At 47.0% G+C, this 23,616-nt stretch overlaps 1 long non-coding RNA gene across 1 annotated transcript in view; it reads right to left on the minus strand.

The window, feature by feature from the left end:
* Window positions 1-13,878, minus strand: part of LOC141147574 (uncharacterized) — a 38,859-nt gene extending 24,981 nt beyond the window's left edge. The window contains exon 1 of the long non-coding RNA XR_012245071.1: window positions 13,789-13,878. This is a non-coding gene — a long non-coding RNA (uncharacterized lncRNA). The remainder of the gene's footprint in view (window positions 1-13,788) is intronic.
* Window positions 13,879-23,616: the final 9,738 nt, after the last annotated feature.

Consider the following 23,616-nt stretch of genomic DNA (forward strand, 5'->3'; position numbering starts at 1 on the left):
TTGTTTGACTTTAAGCATTATTAAAATCACTGTTCCTGAAAAAACGGCTGTTTTTAAAACTTTTTTTTGCATTGATCCATGTCCCCTGGGGCAGGACCCAGGTCCCCAAACACTTTTTATGACAATAACTTGCATATAAGCTTTTAAAATTAGCACTTTTGATTATTCATGTTTGTGTCCCATAGACTTTAACGGTGTTCGCACAAACTTTTTTCCTGTTCGCATGTTCTGGTGCGAACCGAACAGGGGGGTGTTCGGCTCATCCCTAGTGGTGGTGGTGGTGGTGGTGCCACAACACTGTAAGGCCTCACAGTTACTCTTGGTGGGCGCAGAAACGGGTCCTGCTGTGAAATATTGGATCAAGAATTGTAATTACATGTCCCTGTTGAACAGGGGCAGAAAAATTGGGCCTTAGACACTGGTGCTGGTGCCACAACACTGCAACCCCTCACAGATACTCTAGTTAGAATGCAGGAACGAGCCCCTCTGCAAAGTATTGCATCAAAAATTGCAATTACATGCCCCTGGTAAACAGGGGCTGAAAAATTGGGCCTTAGCCACTGGTGGCGGCGCCCAGAACCAAAAATATTCTTACAAGCTATCAGCATGATCATTGAGGAGGATGGGGATAGTCACTCGGCATAACAGGATATTCACTCAGCATCAGCATAGGCAGTCTTAATGGGAATTTACAATTCAAAAAAAATATTTGGTTACATGAGCATCAGGTGCTTGGTAGCTGGTGGTGATCCAAGACTTATTCATTTTTATGAAGGTCAGTCGATCGACTGAGTCGGTGGACAGACGCACCCTGTGATAGGTTACAAAGCCTCCAGCAGCACTGAATGTGGGTTCCGAAAGAACGCTGGACGCAAGACAGGCCAGTAGCTCAATTGCATACTGTGCATGCTCTGGCCAGTGATCCATCCTCAAGACCCAATAACCCAGAGGGTTTTCGGGGGGGAAAGGTGTCCAAGTCAGATCTTGCCCCTAGGTATTCCTGCACCATGTAAAACAGACGCTGGCGATGGTTGCTGGAACCGATCATACCTTGGGGCTGCGGACTAAAAAATTGTCTGAACGCATCGGTCATACGGCCACCTTCTCCACTGCTCCTTCTTTGACTGACTGAAGCCTCAGCAACACGTTGTCCAGAAACAGGAGTTTGTAACCTCCCAGTCTCTGGGAACGTGTGGCACAGACCTTTCTGCAAGGCCTCCCGAAGATGTATCATCCTCTGCTCCCTCTTGCGATGGCAAGATAAGGTCCGCAACCTTACCCTTGTAACATGGATCAAGGAGAGTTGCCAGCCAGTATTGGTCCTTCTCCTTGATACCACGAATACGAGGATCCTTACGCAGGCTTTGCAGGATCAGGAAGGCCATGCAGCGTAGGTTTGCTGAGGCATTCAGTCCGGAGTCCTCTAGGTCACTAAGGACGACATGGTCCGCAACCACCTCCTCCCAGCCACGTACAAGTCCATGTGTTTCTTGGGACTTATCCCTTAAAGACTGCTGCTGATGCTGAGTGCCAGGCTCCACCTCCATACTGACACAATCCTCCTCCTCCTCTTCCTGTGTGATCGGCGGGCACGCAGGAACACTGTCTGGATAAAGGGGGCCTTGAGAGCTAAGGAAGTCCTCCTCTTCCTGCCTCTGTTCTGCCTCAAGTGCCCTGTCCATTATTCCACGCAGCATGTGCTCCAACAGGTGGACAAGGGGGACAGTGTCACTGATGCATGCACTGTCACTGCTCACCATCCTCGTGGCCTCTTCAAATGGTGACAGGACAGTGCATGCATCCCTGATCATGGGCCACTGGCGTGGGGAAAAAAAAAAACAAGCTCCCCTGACCCTGTCCTGGTGCCATAGTCGCAGAGGTACTCATTGATGGCCCTCTGCTGCATGTGCAGCCACTGCAGCATGGCCAACGGTAAGTTCCACCTGGTGGACATGTCACAGATTAGGCGGTTCTTGGGCAGGTTAAACTCCTTTTGGAGGTCTGCCAGCCGAGCACTGGCATTATATGAAAAATCTGTGGAAATGCACACAGACTTTCCTGGCCTGCCTCAGGACATCCTGTAAGCCCGGATACCTGCCCAAGAACCGCTGCACCACCAAGTTAAGGACGTGAGCCAAACAGGGCACATGGGTCATTTGTCCCTGTCGGAGGGCAGAGAGGAGGTTGGTGCCATTGTCGCAAACCACCATTCCTGCCTTAAGTTGGCGTGGCGTCAACCACCTCTGAACCTGCCCCTGCAGAGCTGACAGAACCTCTGCCCCAGTGTGGCTCCTGTCCCCCAAGCACACCAGCTCAAGCACCGCATGGCATATTTTGGCCTGCATACTTGCGTAGCCCCTTGAATGGCTACGGAGCACCGCTGGTTCCGAGGACAAAGCACATGAAGAGGCCATGGAGGAAGAAGAAGAGGAGGGGGTGGAGGAGAGAGGTGTGTCAAAATCATTAGTAGTGGCATTTTGGAGGCGTGGTGGCAGAACAACCTCCAACACTACTGCACCTTGTCCTGCATCCTTCCCAGCTGCCAGCAGAGTCACCCAATGCATGGTGAAACTTAGGTAACGTCCCTGTCCATGCCTGCTGGACCATGAGTCAGCGGTAATATGCACCTTACCGCTGACCGCCCTGTCCAGCGAGGCCAAGACATTGCCTTCCACATGCCGGTAGAGAGCCAGAATCGCCTTCCGTGAGAAAAAGTGGCGTTTGGGTACCTGCCACTGAGGAACCGCACATTCCACAAACTCACAGAAGGGGTGGGTCTTTTAGATAGGCTTACCAACGAACTGCATAGCAGTCTTAGAAAAAAGGAAGGGGGGGTAAAAATACCCAGGAGAACGAAACAGATGGACTTTGTAGGCACCAATCATAAAAATCAATGTAAACTTTTATTTATACACAAATTTAAAAAGAATCACATAAACGTAAAGATTTTTTAAAAAACAGCAGTACATTGCGGAAATTGGTATTATATGTCACTACATAAATGTATGAGAACGGATCGGGGAATAGCCCCTATACCAGAGGGGGGATAAACCCCTTCCGTTCCCATTAAATAACCTCAAACTGATATAGCTCGGTATGGCTCTACATGTTTCGCAAATTTGAATGCTTCTTCAGGAGCTTGCTTGGGTTACCTGTAATGGGAAATAATAGAGAAGGACATACACGAAAAAACAAAAAAACAAACATACAGTAGCATATTAATATTATTTTTACATAAAGACTTTTCAATAGTGCGTCTCAATCAGAACCACTGAGTACCGTGAGGAAGCGATCCCAAAGGCCCAAGATTCAACTCGCATATGGTGACCTGTGATAACATGCGGGGACGTGTCTGGTAAAGAGATTTATATCACCAGTAGACTCAAGGGGGGTAGTGAGCTAGAGAATCCCAACTGTCCAAAAAAGGGGGGTAATAATAACCAATGTACATCTGTGGTAAAACCGGAACATTCATATGTAGAAGAGAGCATAAGGCACAACTAGATGGGGGGTGGGGGTCAGGGAGGGAAGGAAAGAGAGAGAGGCAAGGAAAGGGGGGGAGGGGGGGAAGGAAAAAGGGGGGGGGGAGGGGGGAAGGGAGAGAGAAAGGAGAAACCAAAAAGGGGGAATAGACAGAGGAACTGGGATATAGCAAGTAATGTACCAGCCAGAGTAAATGGATCCGTCTTCAGATCAGATAGAGGTTATGGATAATTGAAAAGCCATGCATTCAGAGACAAAGCCTCCAATGACAAAGGTGCATAAGGGAATCCAGAAACTGTAATCTGAAGATGTAGATAATATCTAATTAGCCAATATTGAGACCAGCTCCTTATAGTGTGCCGTTATACCAATAAATCAAATGGCATAAACAGATCCTCATATACATGCTAAGTACAGGTATGCCTATAGGGTTAAATAATTGCACATGAAGGACTGCTCCTACCTTGTAGGGTAATACAGGTGAGCAGGTCTTGTAAACAGCATAAATCAGCTACTTGCTTGTAAACCTGGCACAAAATAGATCTTGACTAACATGGCTGCAATAGAGCTCTGATCCTATCCCGGCAAGGAGCTATCTAATAAGCTCCCAGGACCGCCATCTATATTAGGGAGTGAGAGAAACATCAGGTTTCATCTAGTTGCTCTCCCCTTGCTCTTTGGGGGATGGTGTCTGCGGCGTTCGGTGTAGATATACCCCTCTCCCCCTGGATTTACAATGCACACTCCATGATGTGTGCGTTGATATCTCCAGACTTTCCATCTGTTGGTCCCAGCCTTTACAGCCCTTTACACGCTGTATCTAGGAGGAACCACTAGGGGGAGCTCATAGATCTATTACCTATAGGACTGCTCTCCCTCCTCACATCGTTTTCCATGACAGAGGCCTGTCTGACCACTGAGCATGTGCGATGGGATGTGAGTGCGTGCGCAGCTCAGTTCGGCCGAATCAGGTGATGCATGTCCTACACACCTGATTGGGACGTGTATTTAAGGCTGTCAGTAACAGCCTTATACCACGCCACTACCCTCCATGGCGCTCTGATGCCTGAGTGTCACCTTTTGAACAAAACAAGCTGTCTGGTAAGAGTATGCTGGATTTATACAAATCTAAACTAAATGCTCTGTAGCTGTACTCTGTTTGTGCAACTAGATGAAACCTGATGTTTCTCTCACTCCCTAATATAGATGGCGGTCCTGGGAGCTTATTAGATAGCTCCTTGCCGGGATAGGATCAGAGCTCTATTGCAGCCATGTTAGTCAAGATCTATTTTGTGCCAGGTTTACAAGCAAGTAGCTGATTTATGCTGTTTACAAGACCTGCTCACCTGTATTACCCTACAAGGTAGGAGCAGTCCTTCATGTGCAATTATTTAACCCTACAGGCATACCTGTACTTAGCATGTATATGAGGATCTGTTTATGCCATTTGATTTATTGGTATAACGGCACACTATAAGGAGCTGGTCTCAATATTGGCTAATTAGATATTATCTACATCTTCAGATTACAGTTTCTGGATTCCCTTATGCACCTTGGTCATTGGAGGCTTTGTCTCTGAATGCATGGCTTTTCAATTATCCATAACCTCTATCTGATCTGAAGACGGATCCATTTACTCTGGCTGGTACATTACTTGCAATATCCCAGTTCCTCTGTCTATTCCCCCTTTTTGGTTTCTCCTTTCTCTCTCCCTTCCCTCCCCCCCTCCCCCCCTTTCCTTGCCTCTCTCTCTTTCCTTCCCTCCCTGACCCCCACCCCCCATCTAGTTGTGCCTTATGCTCTCTTCTACATATGAATGTTCCGGTTTTACCACAGATGTACATTGGTTATTATTACCCCCCTTTTTTGGACAGTTGGGATTCTCTAGCTCACTACCCCCCTTGAGTCTACTGGTGATATAAATCTCTTTACCAGACACGTCCCCGCATGTTATCACAGGTCACCATATGCGAGTTGAATCTTGGGCCTTTGGGATCGCTTCCTCACGGTACTCAGTGGTTCTGATTGAGACGCACTATTGAAAAGTCTTTATGCAAAAATAATATTAATATGCTACTGTATGTTTGTTTTTTTGTTTTTTGGTGTATGTCCTTCTCTATTATTTCCCATTACAGGTAACCCAAACAAGCTTCTGAAGAAGCATTCAAATTTGCGAAACATGTAGAGCCATACCGAGCTATATCAGTTTGAGGTTATTTAATGGGAACGGAAGGGGTTTATCCCCAGCTCAGGTATAGGGGCTATTCCCCGATCCGTTCTCATACATTTATGTAGTGACATATAATACCAATTTCCGCAATGTACTGCGTTTTTTAAAAAATGTTTATGTAATTCCTTATAAATTTGTGTATCAATAAAAGTTTACATTGATTTTTATGATTGGTGCCTACAAAGTCCATCTGTTTCGTTCTCCTGGGTATTTTTACCCCCCCTTCCTTTTTTCTAAGACTTAAAATAGGACGTTGGCACTGCTCTACATATGAGACCTCCACAGTCCATCCTGTGATGAGATCTAATAACCCTCCAATCTTTCAGAACTGCATAGCAGGTCAACATATGTCTGGTCAAGCATGTGGTGCCCAAGAGGGAGATGTTTTGGCCACGCGAGATACGCTTGAGACATATGTTGCAAATAGCAGCGGTGTGATCTGATGCACTCGTCTCAAAAAAGGCCCACACCAAAGAACTTTTGGAATAATGCACAGAGACAGCAGCGCCCTGCACATGCGGAGCTTTGGGGTGTGATGCAGTCAGTGTGTTGCCCTTAGGCTGGCCCCTGGAGGACATCCTGCCTCGTTGGTGATGTGCCTCCTCCTCCTCCTCTCTCCTATCAGGCACCCACGTTGAGTCAGTGACCTCAACATCCCCTCCCTCCTCATCACTGGAGCAAACCTGGCAGTATGCTGCAGCAGGGGGAGCATGACTGCCAGATTGCTGTCCTTCTTGGGCACCCCCTCTGCTAGTGCTCACGTTACTGCCTTCATCTAGCTCAGTATCATCATTAGAGCCTTCTAAATGCTGGGCATCCTCCTGGAGCATATACCCAACACTCTGGTCAAACAGTTCAAGGGAATCCTCAGGAGGACATGGTGGGGCTAGGGAAGGAGACACTGATGCCATTGAGCCGAGGGAAGAGGCCGCGTTGGCAGCTGCTTTGCCAGACAAAGTACCCTGAGCATGGGTGAGAGAGGATGAGGAGGATGAGGACAGCTTGGTCATCCACTCGACCAAGTCTTCCGCATGTTGCGGCTCAACACGGCCAGCTGTCGAAAAAAAGGCCAAGCGTATTCCACAGCCACGTGCTGATGAGGATGCACCTTCTCGATGACCAGCACTGTTGCCTCTAGAAGCAGAGCCTGCTTGCCCTCTTTTATTGGCTTGTGACTGTCTGCCTCTCCTTGTTGGCCTTCCAGACATACTTATGGCCTGTAGCTGCACTAAGCTGGGATATATATATATATATATATATATATATATATATATATATATATATATATATATATATATATATATATATATATATATATATATATATATATATATATATATATATACTGATACTGCAGCTAGCAAAATCAACTGCCTGCCTATAGTATGAGAACACCACCAACCTTCTACAGGTAGCTTTAGCTGAACACTGTGCAGAGCTCGCAAAAAAATAACTTGTAGCTTATTTAGCTGCCTGCGGTAGTGATAGGATCAGGAAAACACCACCAACCTTCTACAGGTAGCTTTAGGTGAACACTGTGCAGAGCTCGCAAAAAAATAACTTGTAGCTTATTTAGCTGCCTGCGGTAGTGATAGGATCAGGAAAACACCACCAACCTTCTACAGGTAGCTTTAGCTGAACACTGTGCAGAGGTCGCACTACACTAACTTGTAGTTTTAGCTGAACACTGTGAGGAGGACGCACTACACTAACTTGTAGCTTTAGCTGAACACTGTTCAGAGGACGCACTACACTAACTTGTAGCTTTAGCTGAACACTGTGCAGAGGTCGCACTACACTAAATTGGAGTTTTAGCTGAACACTGTGAGGAGGACGCACTACACTAACTTGTAGCTTTAGCTGAACACTGTGCAGAGCTTGCAAAAAACTAACTTGAAGCTTATTTAGCTGCCTGCGGTCATGATAGGATCAGTAAAACACCACCAACCTTCCACAGGTAGCTTTAGCTGAACACTGTGCAGAGCTCGCAAAAAACGAACTTGTAGTTTTAGCTGAACACTGTGCAGAGGTTGCACTACACTAACTTGTAGTTTTAGCTGAATACTGTGAGGAGGATGCACTACACTAACTTGTAGCTTTAGCTGATTACTGTTCAGAGGACGCACTACACTAACTTGTAGCTTTAGCTGAACACTGTGCAGAGGTCGCACTACACTAACTTGTAGCTTTAGCTGAACACTGTGAGGAGGGTGCACTACCCTACCTTGTAGCTTTAGCTGAACACTGTGCAGAGGTCACACTAAACTAACTTGTAGCTTTAGCTGAACACTGTGCAGAGCTTGCAAAAAACGAACTTGTAGCTTATTTAGCTGCCTGCGGTAGTGATAGGATCAGGAAAACACCACCAACCTTCTACAGGTAGCTTTAGCTGAACACTGTGCAGAGCTCGCAAAAAACTAACTTGTAGTTTTAGCTAAACACTGAGAGGAGGACGCACTACACTAACTTGTAGCTTTAGCTGAACACTGTTCAGAGGACGCACTACACTAACTTGTAGTTTTAGCTGAACACTGTGAGAAGGATGCACTACACTAACTTGTAGCTTTAGCTGAACACTGTGCAGAGGTCACACTACACTAACTTGTAGTTTTAGCTGAACACTGTGAGGAGGACGCACTATCCTAACTTGTAGCTTTAGCTGAACACTGTGAGGAGGACGCCCTACACTAACTTGTAGCTTTAGCTGAACACTATGCAGAGGTCGCACTACACTAACTTGTAGTTTTAGCTGAACACTGTGAGGAGGACGCACTACACTAACTTGTAGCTTTAGCTGAACACTGTGCAGAGGTCACACTACACTAACTTGTAGCTTTAGCTGAACACTGTGCAGAGGTCACACTACACTAACTTGTAGCTTTAGCTGAACACTGTGAGGAGGACGCACTACACTAACTTGTAGCTTTAGCTGAACACTGTGAGGAGGATGCACTACCCTAACTTGTAGCTTTAGCTGAACACTGTGCAGAGGTCACACTAAACTAAGTCCGTTCATTTTGAATGTGACTCGGGTACGACGGGACTCGAAAAGGAAGTGAATCTCGCTGCTTTTATTGGCGAGATTGACACCTTGTGAGCCCCGTCGCGGGGCATCCCAGGCCCTTAGGTCTGGTATGGATTTTAACGGGAACCCCCAACACCGAAAAAACAGCATGGGGTCCCCCCTAAAATCCATACCAGACTCCGATCTGAGCACGCAGCCCGGCCGGTCAGGAAAGGGGGTGGGGACAAGCGAGCGACCCCCCCCTGAACTGTACCAGGCTGCATGCCCTTAACATGGGGGTGGGTGCTTTGGGGGTGGGGGGTCACCCTGCGGGGCCCCCCACCCCATAGCATCTTGTCCCCATGTTGATGAGGACAAGGGCCTCTTCCCAACAACCCTGGCCGTTGGTTGTCGGGGTCTGCGGCGGGGGCTTATCGGAATCCGGGAGCCCCCTATAATAAGAGGGCCCCCAGATCCTGGCCCCCCACCTATGTGAATGAGTATGGGGTACATGGTACCCCTGTAAATTTCCGTATGTGGTCAATTCATAGTGCTGACTACCCATAACACATAGAATCGCATAATAAATAAATCGCATAAATTGGTGTTGGCACTAAATCACTAATAGAACTATTAAAATCGTGATAATCAGCATCACATATTAGTGAGAAGAAATAAGTAAAGATATCTATATGTGAAAATCTACAAAATACATTAAATACATATAAAAAAATGGGAATAAAAATCAGAAACGTGTCCTTATAAATTGTGCAAAATATATAGAGTGCCAGTGCTTTAAGGTGATCTGGATATCTCCAGTCAAAAAAATTAATCTAAACAATATATAAATAATGAATGGTGTCAATCAATATAGTAAAATATCCCAACAATGGTGATATTAGAATACTGTGCTAGTCTGCAAAAAAATTGTAAATAACATGCCAATAAGTGCAGTAAATTAAAGTGCCAGTGTAAAAGTCATTTAAGGTGCATAAACAGGTTCTTGGTGTTTCAATCAAACGACAGTGGGGTGTCTGGGATGCAATTCACTCTGTGTCCTCTTCGTGCATAAAACACTCATGTAAGTAGTGGCCCCTTACCTAGCGGTGCTAGGTCAACAGCAAAAAAGTAGCTAAACTGCCAGGTCCTGAGCCTCAATCGCGTCCCTATGTCCACGCTTGCCGGCGTTGAATAATCCTAATGGCAACTGGTTACAAGTGGCTATGGTCCTAGCTGGAGTCCTGGACCAGCGCGGGTCCTAGCTCAGCCTCCACATCTCAGGTGTATATATACAGAAATATGCAGGACAAAGGTACTTGATAGTGAAGTATGTTACAACCAGATAGCGCTTCATTTAAAATCTTAAGTCAATGTACTCGCATAAAAACTGTGAAGAGAGAGCCTGTCTCCTACGAGCAGCGAGCTCGTTGTGTATCCAGCAATGTGAAAAAGCCTATTCTGTCCCTACGCGTGACGTCTTCTTCTGAAGAAGTCACGTGATCGGTGACATCACGCGTAGGGACAGAATAGGCTTTTTCACATTGCTGGATACACAACGAGCTCGCTGCTCGTAGGAGACAGGCTCTCTCTTCACAGTTTTTATGTGAGTACATTGACTTAAGATTTAAGACTTAAGCGCTATCTGGTTGTAACATACTTCACTATCAAGTACCTTTGTCCTGCATATTTCTGTATATATACACCTGAGATGTGGAGGCTGAGCTAGGACCCGCGCTGGTCCAGGACTCCAGCTAGGACCATAGCCACTTGTCATTGGGATTATTCAACGCCGGCAAGCGTGGACATAGGGACGCGATTGAGGCTCAGGACCTGGTGGTTTAGCTACATTTTTTGCAGTTGACCTAGCACCGCTAGGTAAGGGGCCACTACTTACATGAGTGTTTTATGCATGAAGAGGACACAGAGTGAATTGCATCCCAGACACCCCACTGTCGTTTGATTGAAACACCAAGAACCTGTTTATGCACCTTAAATGACTTTTACACTGGCACTTTAATTTACTGCACTTATTGGCATGTTATTTACAATTTTTTTGCAGACTAGCACAGTATTCTAATATCACCATTGTTGGGATATTTTACTATATTGATTTTTACACCATTCATTATTTATATATTGTTTTGGATTAATTTGTTTGAATGGAGATATCCAGATCACCTTAAAGCACTGGCACTCTATATATTTTGCACAATTTATAAGGACACGTTTCTGATTTTTATTCCCATTTTTTATATGTATTTTGTAGATTTTCACATATAGACATCTTTACTTATTTCTTCTCACTGATATGTGATGCTGATTATCAGGATTTTAATAGTTCTATTAGTGTTTTAGTGCCAACACCAATTTATGCGATTTATTTATTATGCGATTCTATGTGTTATGGGTAGTCAGCACTATGAATTGACCACATACGGAAATTTGCAGCATTTTTCTGGTTAGCGCAGCACCCCTCCCCTCTTACATTTCTGTCTTATTTTGGGTTTATGTTTGGCCCTTTTTTGGTACATGCAGCTGTCTAGTCGCATACGTGCGCTCCAGCCTTTTTCCTGCATTTTTTGTTTTCTCTGCTTTTTCTTTTTTTCTTTTTCCAATTGGGTAGCGCAGGAATATTCTTACTACACATGGTACCCCTACCCATTTACCTAGGGAAAAAGTGTCAATAATAAAACACACTACACAGGTTTTTTTTCTCCCGGTGTTCCAGTTCTTCTGCCGGCTCCTCCGCTGTCTTCATGCCGCTCTTTTGCCAGCGGAGGTCCGGACTTTTGGCTTCTTGTCTTCTTGGCTTCTTCCCTCTTCTCTTCTCCAGATGTTGACACAACGGTCTCTCCGGCTGGACTGCTCTCTGAGCGCTCCGCTGTGACTTATATAGGCGGAGACCCCGCCCCCTTATGCCTTCACAGTCCCTGGGCATGCTGGGACTGTGACGTTTTAGGGGGCGTGGTCGCCGGGTGATGTTGCCCACGCCCCCTAAAACGTCACAGTCCCAGCATGCCCAGGGACTGTGACGGCATAAGGGGGCGGGGTCTCCGCCTATATAAGTCACAGCGGAGCGCTCAGAGAGCAGTCCAGCCAGAGAGACTGTCGTGTCAACATCTGGAGAAGAGGGAAGAAGCCAAGAAGACAAGAAGCCAAAAGTCAGGGCCTCCACGCAAAAGAGCGGCATGAACACAGCGGAGGAGCCTGCAGAAGAACTGGAATACCGGGAGAAGAGACCAGCGAGAGCGCAGAAGAACCAACTGGACACCGGGAGAAGAGGAACCGGAGGGACCCCCGAAGCTGGAAGAAGACCCCTAATAAATTAACCCCTAATCTAATAAATTATTTTAAAAACCTGTGTAGTGTGTTTTATTATTGACACTTTTTCCCTAGGAAAATGGGTAGGGGTACCATGTACCCCATACTCATTCACATAGGGTGGGGGGCTGGGATCTGGGGGCCCTCTTATTATAGGGGGCTCCCGGATTCCAATAAGCCCCCCACCCGCAGACCCTGACAACCAACAGCCAGGGTTGTTGGGAAGAGGCCCTTTTCCTCATCAACATGGGGACAAGGTGCTTTGGGGTGGGGAGGCCCCGCAGGGCACCCCCCTCCCCCAAAGCACCCACCCCCATGTTGAGGGCATGCTGCCTGGTACCGTTCAGGAGGGGGGGGGCTCGTCCCCACCCCCTTTACTGACTGGCCGGGCTGCGTTCTCGGATCAGGGTCTGGTATGGATTTTAGGGGGGACCCCACGCAGTGTTTTCGGTGTTGGGGGTTCCCCTTAAAATCCATACCAGACCTAAGGGCCTGGGATGCCCCGCATTTGCCGCAATAGGAAAATTAGTTTTTTCTATTGCAGCAAGCGCGAGATGCAATACCCTGTCCGTCGGACCAGCATACAGACGAACGGACTTTCCGTCAGGAACAGAGTCTGGCGGACTAAGATTTGAAACATGTTTCAAATCTAGGTACGACGGACTTTTGGGAAAAAAAAGGTCGCCGGAGCCTACACAAGATTGGATTGTTTGGCGGACTCTGGTCTGCCGGACCAAGTATGCCGGAAAGTCCGCTCGTGTGTACGCGGCTTTAGACCAGTTCCACCAACTCTGGTTTTAACGCACCACTTAGACCAGTTCCACTTGGACAGAGTTCCAGCAGACTCAAAGATGAGCAGGCTCACAATGAGTTCTACAAGGTTATATAGGCCTCAAGGACCTGTGACCAATTAACCACTCCCCTTGAATAGTAGGCTGCAGGAAGCAAAGAAAAAAAACTGTTTAAAAGTATCAGAAAAGGGTGTTAAAAAGCTACAAGGAAAATCCACAAAAAGAACCTAAAAATGCAACCCAGCAATCACCAGCAGTCAAAAGCAAGACTTGTTCACTCTCCACTCAAGGTCCACACTGTTTAGCTTCTAACCAGATGTCACTTTCCAACATCACCTGCTGCCAGATGCAACATGTCACTTACCACTGTCACCTGCTGCTAGATGTCACGTGTCATTTGCCATCATCACCTGCTGGTAGATACCACGTGTCATTTGCCAACGTCACCCCCTGTGAGATGCAACGTGTCATTCGCCACCATCACCTGCCCTTAGATGCAACATGTCACTTACCACTGTCACCCATTTCCAGGTGCCATGTGTCATTTGCCATCGTTACCTGCTGCCAGATGCCTTCTCCTCAAACCCAATCGAATCCAGACAGTTTGTTTATGAACCTGCTGCAGATTAATAAATTAACTGTCTGGATCAGAATGGGGGAGGGAAGGAGGCTGGGGGGGTGAATTACCATTGCTATTTTTAATTTCTGTAATATGCAGCATGGGGGGTTAATGTACTGCCACTAGTCAGCCACTAATGCATCAGTGACCAGTGGCAGTACATTAACCCCCCCATGCTGTATATTACCAAAATTAAAAATAGGTAGCATTGGTAATTATCCCCCCTCAGCCTCCTCCCCTCATCTGATCCAGACAGTTCATGTATTAATCTGCAGATGGCATTTGGCAATCATTATGTTTGGTGCTTAATTTGGTGCAATCATATACACACTTTGCTGACCTGGTTCCCCCTCGGCGGCACCTCCACCTCCTGGTCGCAGCTTCAGCAGCAGCTCTCTATGCTCCTCCCATCCCGCCTCTGGCCATGAGTGACATCACGCCGCCAGGACGGGACTACGAATCGTCTTCATAGGGGAGTGAAGTGCTGACAGGGAAGGGCTGGTGCGGTCTGTCTCTGTCTAGGCTTGTGCTGGGTGTAGGAGCGTACTTGGCACATTGTTACAGAGACAGGTACAGACGACTACAGTACAGGCACAGCTATTAGTAGCACCGGCTAGTGCTTTCTGTGAAACACACTGCCGACACTTCGCCTGTGCCCCCTCCCTCCTGCAAATTGTACCACCCAGGGCATCCGCCTTGTACCGGCTCTGGCTCAGGGCACTGCCCTGGGAACCTGTACCAGTGCAGAACAACATGTAAAACTTCCACTGGGCCGGGAGCAGTGACTGGTACAAAGGAAAAATGTTTTTTAACTGATGGCAAATGACATTTCCCACATGGCTTCTATTTAAAATAAAGAAATGGCGCACAGACCCCTGAAAAGGTCCCCCAAATATTTTGAGGGACCTTTTGAGGATGTCTATTCCCCATTAGATTGCCTTTTACATCAGGATCCCCATTATGCCCCCCTTACATCAGGGTCCCCATTAGACCCCCCCTTACATCGGGGCCCCAATTAGAATCCCCCCTTACATCAGGGTCCCTATTAGACTTCCCCTTACATCAGAATCCTTATTAGAGTCCCCCTTACATCAGGGTTCCCTTAAGAGTCCACCCTTATATCAGGGTCCACATCAGACTCCACCCTTACATCAGGATCCCCATTAGACTCCCCCTTTACATCAGGATTCCCATTAGACTCCCCCTTACACCAGGATCCCCATTAGAGTCCCCCTGACATCAGTGTCCCTATTGTAGTCTACCCTTACATCAGGGTCCCCATTAGAGCGTCCCTTACATCAGGGTCCCTGTCAGAGTCCACCTTTACGCCAAGGTCTTCATTAGAGTCCCCCTTACATGAGAGATTGAATTAGAGCCCACCCTTAAGTCAGGGTACCCATTAAAATTCCCTGTTACATTGGGGTCCCCATTAGAGTCCCATTTTACATCAGGGTCCCCATTAGAGTCCTCCCTTAAGTCAGGGTTCCCTGTTACATCGAGGCCCTTCTTACATCAGAGACCCCTTTACACCTGAGTCCCTATCAGAGTCCCCATCATAATGCCCCTTACATCAGGGTCCCCATTAGAGTCACCCTTTACAAAGTCTGGGTGCGCGTTGGGGGGGTTAGAGTGGAGACCATGGGCGACCTCTGCTGACCTGAATCCTCAATCAGTGCACACTGAGTATACCTCACTGACCCTAGCAGTGGGCCGGATAGGACCTTGCAGAGGGCCAGATGTGGTGTAGTTTGGAGATCCCTGATTTAGGACTATGACATGACTATTGAGAAATAATTGTGCTCCTCATCACCATCTTGTGGCCATAATGTGGTATTTTCCCCATTCACACATTCCAATTGCAGAGAAAATAGACTGAATAACATTTGATCTTGCCCCATTCACACAGGGTGAATGTACAGTACATGCAATTTCAATAGAGGAACTGCTCTGTAATTTTTTGATTTTTGCATTTGTGTTTTATTTTGTGTATTTCATTGTTACATGTGTAAAGTCATTTAAAATAATGAGACTAGAAAAACATGCCCAGTGTAGCTGAAAAGAGCATTCGTAATCCTCATGGTCCAGCTGATTGCACCCTAAAATAACACAAAAAATCACCCAAATTTGACCATCCCTATTAACACCTTCCTGCCCAGCTTATAGCAGATTGACGGCCGGGCAGAGGCTTTGCCATCCTGACTGGACATTATTGGTTCAGCCCCATCAGTGTCCATCAGTGCAGCATATCAGTGCCCAACAGTTTAGCATATCCATGCCCATCAGTGCAGCCTAATCAGTGCAGCTTATCAGTGCTGCCTCATCAGTGCCCACCAGTGACGCCTCATCAGTGCCCATCAGTGCCACTTCATCAGTGCCCACTAGTGACGCCTCATCTTCATCAGTGCCCATCAGTGCATCCTCATCAGTGACGCCTAATCAGTGCCCATCAGTGCCTATTAGTGCCGTCTCATTAGTGCCCATCAGTGCATCCTCATCAGTGCCCATCAGTGCCTATTAGTGCCGCATCATCAGTGCCCATCAGTGCAGCCTCATCAGTGCCCATTAGTGCAGTATCATTAGTGCCCACCAGTGCCTATTAGTGCTGCCCCATCAGTGCCCACCAGTGCTTCCTCATCAGTGCTCATCAGTGCTGCCTCATCAGTGCCTATTAGTGCCGCCTCATCAGTGCCCATCAGTTCTGCCTCATCAGTACCTATTAGTGCCGCCTCATCAGTACAGTCTCATCAGTGCCACCTCATCAGTGCCCATCAGTTCTGCCTCATCAGTGCCTATTAGTGCCGCCTCATCAGTACAGTCTCATCAGTGCCTATCAGTGCCCATAAGTGCAGCATCACCAGTAATAATCAGTATCCATCAGTGCAGCATATCAGTGCCTCCTATCAGTGTCCATCAGTAGTGCCTTATCTGTGCCCATCAGTGAAGAAGAAAATTATTAATTTGTAAAATTGTATTACAGAAATGATGAAAAAGGGGTTTTTTTTTTCAAAATTTTCGATATTTTTTTCATTTGTTTAGCAAAAAAGAAAAAAATCCCAGTGGTGATTGAATACCACCAGAGGAAAGTTCTATCTGTCTCCAAAAAATGAAAAAAAAAAAGTAATTTGGGTACAGTGTTGCATGACCGCGTAATTGTCATTCAAAGTGTGACAGCGCTGAAAGTGGAAAATGAGCCTGGGCAGGAAGGGGGTGAAATCGGCCGGTATTGAAGTGGTTAAACCAATGCATAAATCTTGTGATTTTTGGGGGAAATACCTGCGGCACTGGCAGCAATGGGAATGGAGCTTATGGCCAGGGCCAGATTTACCATTGGGCTTGACTGGGCTCAAGCCCATGGGCCCCGGGCCAATAGGGGGCCCCGCCCTTTTTGAAAGCAGCCGAGATACACAGGACATCCGGCTCTGTATCTCGGCGGCGCAATGACACTGGAGCAAGGCTACACTGACAAGTCTGCAAATAACACTGACAAGGCTGCATTGTTGGGCATTTAAATGTAAGTTTTTTTCCTTAAACTTCCCTCCTAAACTTGGGGTGCGTGTTATACACCAATAAATACGGTCATTATCATTTTCTCCATTTTTATTGGTTTTATTAATCGTGGACCCAGGACGAATACCAGTACAGTATCCCCCACTTATACGCTTATATATTATCTACTTTTGTGGGCAGCCATTTGGCTGTTTTGTCTTGTCCAATTAAACAGAAGTTCTTTAATACTGCACTGAGTCTGGCGCACCTTGTCCTTTTCTATTTCTGTTTTATAGAGCTGTGCATATGTATAGAAGGGTAGGGCCCGAAAGTGACTCAAGCCCAGGGGGCCCCGACCACCCTCAGTCCTGCCCTGCTTATGGCAGTTTTATTCATATTATTTATCTTATGTTACAATTTTAGATATTCTTTCTCTATTTCTCTTCTGAAGAATGACGTGGGTTTGTTCCCTCCACAGGATCCAGGTGCGATATGGGACGACGTGGTCAGAGTACCGCGGGGGCTCATCGGGTGATCTGGAGGAAATTCTCCTTTCCCCCGGAGAGCACATTAGCCGGGTAAATGGGAGATATACCTCCACCGTCCGCCAGCTGGTATTTATCACCAACAAGGAGCGCGTGTTCAGTTTCGGCAATGGTTTCGGAATCTCCTTCAGCAGCTCCCCTCTGTTCCCCGACACCTTCCTGAGATACATCAGCGGAAGCTCCGGCTCCGCCATCAACGCCATCCGCTTCCACTGGGACTATCCCTCCAGCAACTGCGTCCACTGCAACAAGTAATTTCCAGACCGCTGTGCCGACCTGAGCTGCAGAGTATCGCCCCCCCTGTCTGTCATCTGTCTACCTTACCCCCCATCTGTATCAGCTCCCAATATTCCGTGTATCCTCTCCTCATAATAAAATCTGCAGCTACAATGCCTGTCTGATTCTTTTATATTAAAACAAAATTATAGGCTTTCTGAAAGGAGAACTATAGTCAACTACACTATATTACCAAAAGTATTGGGACACCTGCCTTTACACACACAAGAACTTTAATATCATCCCAGTCTTAGTCCGTAGGGTTCAATATTGAGTTGTCCCACTCTTTACAGCTATAACAGCTTCAACTCTTCTGGGAAGGCCGTCCACAAGGTTTAGGAGTGTGTCTATGGGAATGTTTGACCATTCTTCCAGAAGAGCACTTGTGACATCAGGCACTGATGTTGGACGAGAAGGCCTGGCTCACAGTCTCCGCTCCAATTCATTCCAAAGATGTTCTATCAGGTTGAGGTCAGGACTCACTCATCTTCTATGTCTCTATGGACCTTGCTTTGTGCTTTGTGATTATGGTGTAGGGTTGTTTTTCAGGGGTTGGGCTTGGCCCCTTAGTTCCAGTGAATTGAAATCTTAAGGCGTCAGCATACCGAAACATTTTGGACAATTTCATGCGCCAAACATTGTGGGAGCAGTTTGGGGATGGCCCCTTCCTGTTCCAACATGACTGCGCATCAGTGCACAAAGCAAGGTCCATAGAGACATGGATGGGCGAGTTTGGGGTGGAGGAACTTATCTGGCCTGCACAGAATCCTGACCTCAACCCAAAAGAACACCTTTGGGATGAATTAGAGCACAACATCAGTGCCTGACCTCACAAATGCGCTTCTGGAAGAATGGTCAAACATTCCCATAAACACACTCCTAAACCTCGTGGACAGCCTTCCCAGAAGAGTTGAAGCTGTTATAGCTGTAAAGTGTGGGCCAACTCAATATTGAACCCTATGGACTAAGACTGGGATGTCATTAAAGTTCATGTGTGTGTGTAAAGGCAGTCGTCCCAATATTTTTGACAACATAGTAAATATAAAGGGCCCATTTTCTTCTTTGTGGCACATTAACGTGTGCTTTCTTGCGTGCTGCCAACACACCTCAACTTGCTAAAAAAAACACGACCCATTTTTTAAAACCCCACAAGGCACCAGTGTGCGTTGCGAAGCGTTTCAACACAGGTGCGTTGCCTCTAATACAGGAGTCTCCAAACTAGACTTTAGGGGGGTTGGACTGTGGCCATTGGTAGTAGAAAATATCCTGGTGTCAGTGGTCGTAAATAATGCCAAATCTTTAGTGGGAAGAATAGAGCCCCATCATTGGTGTCAATGGTTGAAAAAATGCCCCATCATTGGTGTCAGTGGGAGGAATAATGCCCCATCATTGGTGTCAGTGGGAGGAATAGGGCCCCATCATTGGTGTCAATGGGAGGAATAATGCCCCATCATTAGCGTCAATGGGAGAAATAGTGCCCCATCATTGGTGTCAGTGGGAGGAATAGTGCCCCATCATTGGTGTCAGTGGGAGGAATAGAGTCCCATTATTGGTGTCAGTGGGAGGAATAGTGCCTTCATCAGGAGGCTAGAGAGCGGCATGTTGTGTGGGGTGCCAGTGGGGCTCCCGGGTGAGCCGCCTTTGAGGGTTGTTGCCTATGTGTCCGTGATTGTCACTGGGGCGGATGAAGCAGAGGAGGTGGTCTCTCTGACATCACGGTATTCTGAAGCATCAACTCCAAGATCAATCAGGAAAAGAGTGAAGTTTTCTGGATGGGAAAGGAAGGTGAGGGTTTTGATCTCCCGGACACCTTTCCAGTGCCCCAGGAAAGAATTAAGATTCTAGGCATTGAATTTGGACCTGGCGATTATGGCCTCAAAAACTGGGAAGGCAGACTGGAAATTGCCAATATTAAGGTGGTCAGCTGGAAGAGATGGAAGTTATCTATGAGGGAAAGGGTTGATCTGATTAAGACTTACCTGATTCCGATCTTCTTGTATGTCAGCTTTGTCTGCATCTTGCCAGTGTCTCTCTATGCTAGGGTCAGTAGTGTGTTCTTCCAGATGTTGTGGGGGAACAGACTGAACCCCATCAAGAGGAATGTCACCTATCTATCCAGGAGGGAGGGTGGCTTAGGTATGGTCAACCCAGTTCTTTTCTTTTCACTGCTTTTTCTCAAGTTTAATATTGGTAATATGCTTGCAGTGGAACCTCCTGGATGGGCAGGCATATTTAGATCTTGGTTTAGGCCTTTTCTACGACTTTGGGAAGAAGGTGGCCAAGTGAAGAATCTCAGGGGTCATCGTGGTCAGCTACCAGCCTATGTCGCTTCGTGCCTGAAGTTACTACGGCAGTGGCGATTGTCGGCTGAAGATCTCAGATCGGTTCCGAGGAAAGTCCTGATGAGTCGAGTCTTGAGCGAAGTCTTTCATGACCCACTGGCCTTAAGGGATTGCCCAGGCCCAGTTTTGAGGGCAGGGTTAAGACTTATTAATTTGGACAGAGTACCTCCTAAATTCAGGGATCTGGCCTGGATGTGCTTCCATGGGAGGCTCTATGTTAGGGGCAATTTGAAATTCCGCAGTGGGATGGATCGTAGCTGTCCTCGGGAGGAGTGTGCAGGTGAGGAGGAGACTATAGACCATTTTCTGCTTCATTGCCCTTTTAACATAGAGGTGTACAAACAGGTGGGGCGGGCCCTCGGTGTCCCTTTCCTCTCCAGGCTGGGTTATGCTGAGTGGGTGTATGGAGCATTCAATACTGGTGGGGTTTTTTGTTTAGATACACTTTTTTTAGTTAGCCTAGTAGTCCGTTATTTCACTTGGAACGCACGGTGTCAGGTCTGCATTCGGCGTAAAATCCTTCCTGTTCAGGTGGTGGTGTATGACATTCTGCATGAGGTGGAGAAGATTCGGGTGCTTGAGAGAGACAAGCGGAGTCAGGGGGCTTGGTTGAAGGCGTGGAGGGGTTTTAGGCCTCCCTGACTGCCAGGAGTCTCTTTCCCGGGTGTGGCTGTCTGTCTCTTATCACCCTAGATTATTTTTTGGATTAATTTTTGATAAATTGCTGCGTACATAGGTGATGGGTTGTGCCTCTTAGGCCCTCTCTGCTGCTTTATGTAAATAGTTTTGGTAACGGATTATGTATATATTGTATATATTCTGAAGTTTTGTACTATGGTTTTGTTTTTTACTTTTGTATAAAATTGGTTGCTTGATTCTTTTCAATAAAAGATCAATAGTGTCCCATCATTGGTGTCAGTGGGGGGGGGGAATAGTGTCCCATCATTGGTGTCAGTGGGGGGGGAATAGTGCTCCATCATTGGTGTCAGTGGGAGGAATAGGGCCCCATAATAGGTGTCATCAGGAGGAATAGGGCCCCCTCATTGGTGTCAGTGGGAGGAATAGGGCCCCCTCATTGGTGTCAGTGGGAGGAATAGTGCCCCCTCATTGGTGTCAGTGGGGGGGAATAGTGTCCCATCATTGTTGTCAGTGAGTGGAATAGTGCCCCATTATCTGTGCAAGTGGGAAGAATAATTCCTGATCATTAGTGTCACTGGAAGAAATAGTGACCCATCATTGGTGTCAGTAGGTGGAAGTAGGGATATGCCAAACACCCCCCCATTCGGTTCGCACCAGAACATCCAGAAAAAAAATTTGGTCAAACACCGTTAAAGTCTATGGGACACGAACATGAAAAATCAAAAGTACTCATTTTAAAGGCTAATTTGCATGGTGTTGTCCTAAAAAGTGTTTGGGGACCCGGGTCCTGCCCCAGGGGACATGTATCAATGCAAAAAAAAGTTTTAAAAACGGCCGTTTTTTCAGATGCAGTGATTTTATTCATGCTTAAAGTGAAACAATAAAAGTGTAATATCCCTTTAAATTTCATACCTGGGGGGGTGTCTATAGTATGCCCGTAAAGGGGCGCATGTTTCCCGTGTTTAGAACAGTCTGACAGCAAAATTATATTTCTAAAGGAAAAAAAGTCATTTAAAACTACTCGCGGCTATAATGAATTGTCAGTCCAGCAATACACATAAAAGTTCATTGATAAAAATGGCATGGGATTCCCCCACAGGGGAACCCCGAACCAAAATTAGAAAAAAAAAAGTGTGGGGGGCCCCCTCAAAATCCATACCCGACCCTTTAGGTCAGGTATGGATTTTAGGGGAGCCCCGCGCCAAAATGACAAAAAAATGGCGTGGGGTCCCTCCAAAAATCTGTACCAGACCCTTATCCGAGCACGCAACCTGGCAGACCACAGGAAAAGAGGAGGGGATGAGAGATCGCCCCCCCTCCTGAACCGTACCAGGCCACATGCCCTCAACATTGGGAGCGTGCTTTGGGGTAGAGGCCCCCCCAAAGCACCTTGTCCCCATGTTGATGGGGAGAAGGGCCTCATCCCCACAACCCTTGCCCGGTGGTTATGGGGGTCTGCGGGTGAGGGGCTTATCAAAATCTGGAAACCCCTTTAACAATGGGACCCCCAGATCCCGGAACCCCCCTGTGTGAAATTGTAATGGGCTACAAATGTATCCCTATCATTTCACAAAAAAAGTGTCAAAAATGTTAAAAAAAGACAGATGGTTTTTGACAATTCCTTTATTAATGTTTTCTTCTTTCCCCGCTTCTTCCATCTTCTTCGGGTCTTCATTCGGTTTTATTCCTCCATCTTGTTCTTCCCCCACTTCTTCCTCTTCTTCCTCCGATCCTCTGCTTCTTCCTTCGGTCTTCTCCTCCGCATCTTTCTCCAGTGTCTTCTTCCCCGCTTCTTTTTCCGGACCATCCGCATCCATGGGAGGTTCCCGCTGACATTTCTGTTTTTCTGACACTTCTTATATAACTGAGGGCGGGGCCACCTGGTGACCCCGCCCTCCCTGACACACGGGGACTTCCCTATGGCTTTCCCCGTGATGTCAGAGGGGGCGGGGTCACCAGGTGGCCCCGCCCTCAGTTATATAAGAAGTGTCAGAAAAACAGAAATGTCAGCGGGAACCTCCCATGGATGCGGATGGTCCGGAAAAAGAAGCGGGGAAGAAGACACCGGAGAAAGATGCGGAGGAGAAGACCGAAGGAAGAAGCAGAGGATCGGAGGAAGAAGAGGAAGAAGTGGGGGAAGAACAAGATGGAGGAATAAAACCGAATGAAGACCCGAAGAAGATGGAAGAAGCGGGGAAAGAAGAAAACATTAATAAAGGAATTGTCAAAAACCATCTGTCTTTTTTTAACATTTTTGACACTTTTTTTGTGAAATGATAGGGATACATTTGTAGCCCATTACAATTTCACACAGGGGGGTTCCGGGATCTGGGTGGCCCTCAGTTATATAAGAAGTGTCAGAAGAACAGAAGCGTCATACAGCGGGAACCTCCCATGGATGCGGATGGTCCATAGAATGAAGCGGGGAAGAAGACGCCAGAGGAAGATGTGGGCTAGAAGACCAAAGAAAGAAGCAGAGGATCGGAGGAAGAAGAGGAAGAAGCGGGGGAAGAACAAGATGGAGGAAGAAAACCGAAAGAAGACCCGAAGAAGAAGCGGGGAAAGAAGAAAACATTAATATAGGAATTGTAAAAAAACGTCTCGTCTTTAACATTTGTTACACTTTTTTTGTGAAATGGTAGGGGTACATTTGTACCCCATTACCATTTCACACAGGGGGGCTGGGATCTGGGGGTCCGCTTGTTAAAGGGGCTTCCAGATTCCGATAAGCCCCTCGCCTGCAGACCCCCACAACCACCGGGCAAGGGTTTTGGGGATGAGGCCCAAAGCACCCTCCTAATGTTGAGGGCATGTGGTCTGGTACGGTTCAGGAGGGGGGACGCTTTCTCGTCCTCTCCTCTTTTCCTGCAACCTGCGTCC

The sequence above is a fragment of the Aquarana catesbeiana genome, linkage group LG06 (genome assembly GCF_042186555.1).
Source record: "Aquarana catesbeiana isolate 2022-GZ linkage group LG06, ASM4218655v1, whole genome shotgun sequence".
Classification (NCBI taxonomy): Eukaryota; Metazoa; Chordata; class Amphibia; order Anura; family Ranidae; genus Aquarana; species Aquarana catesbeiana.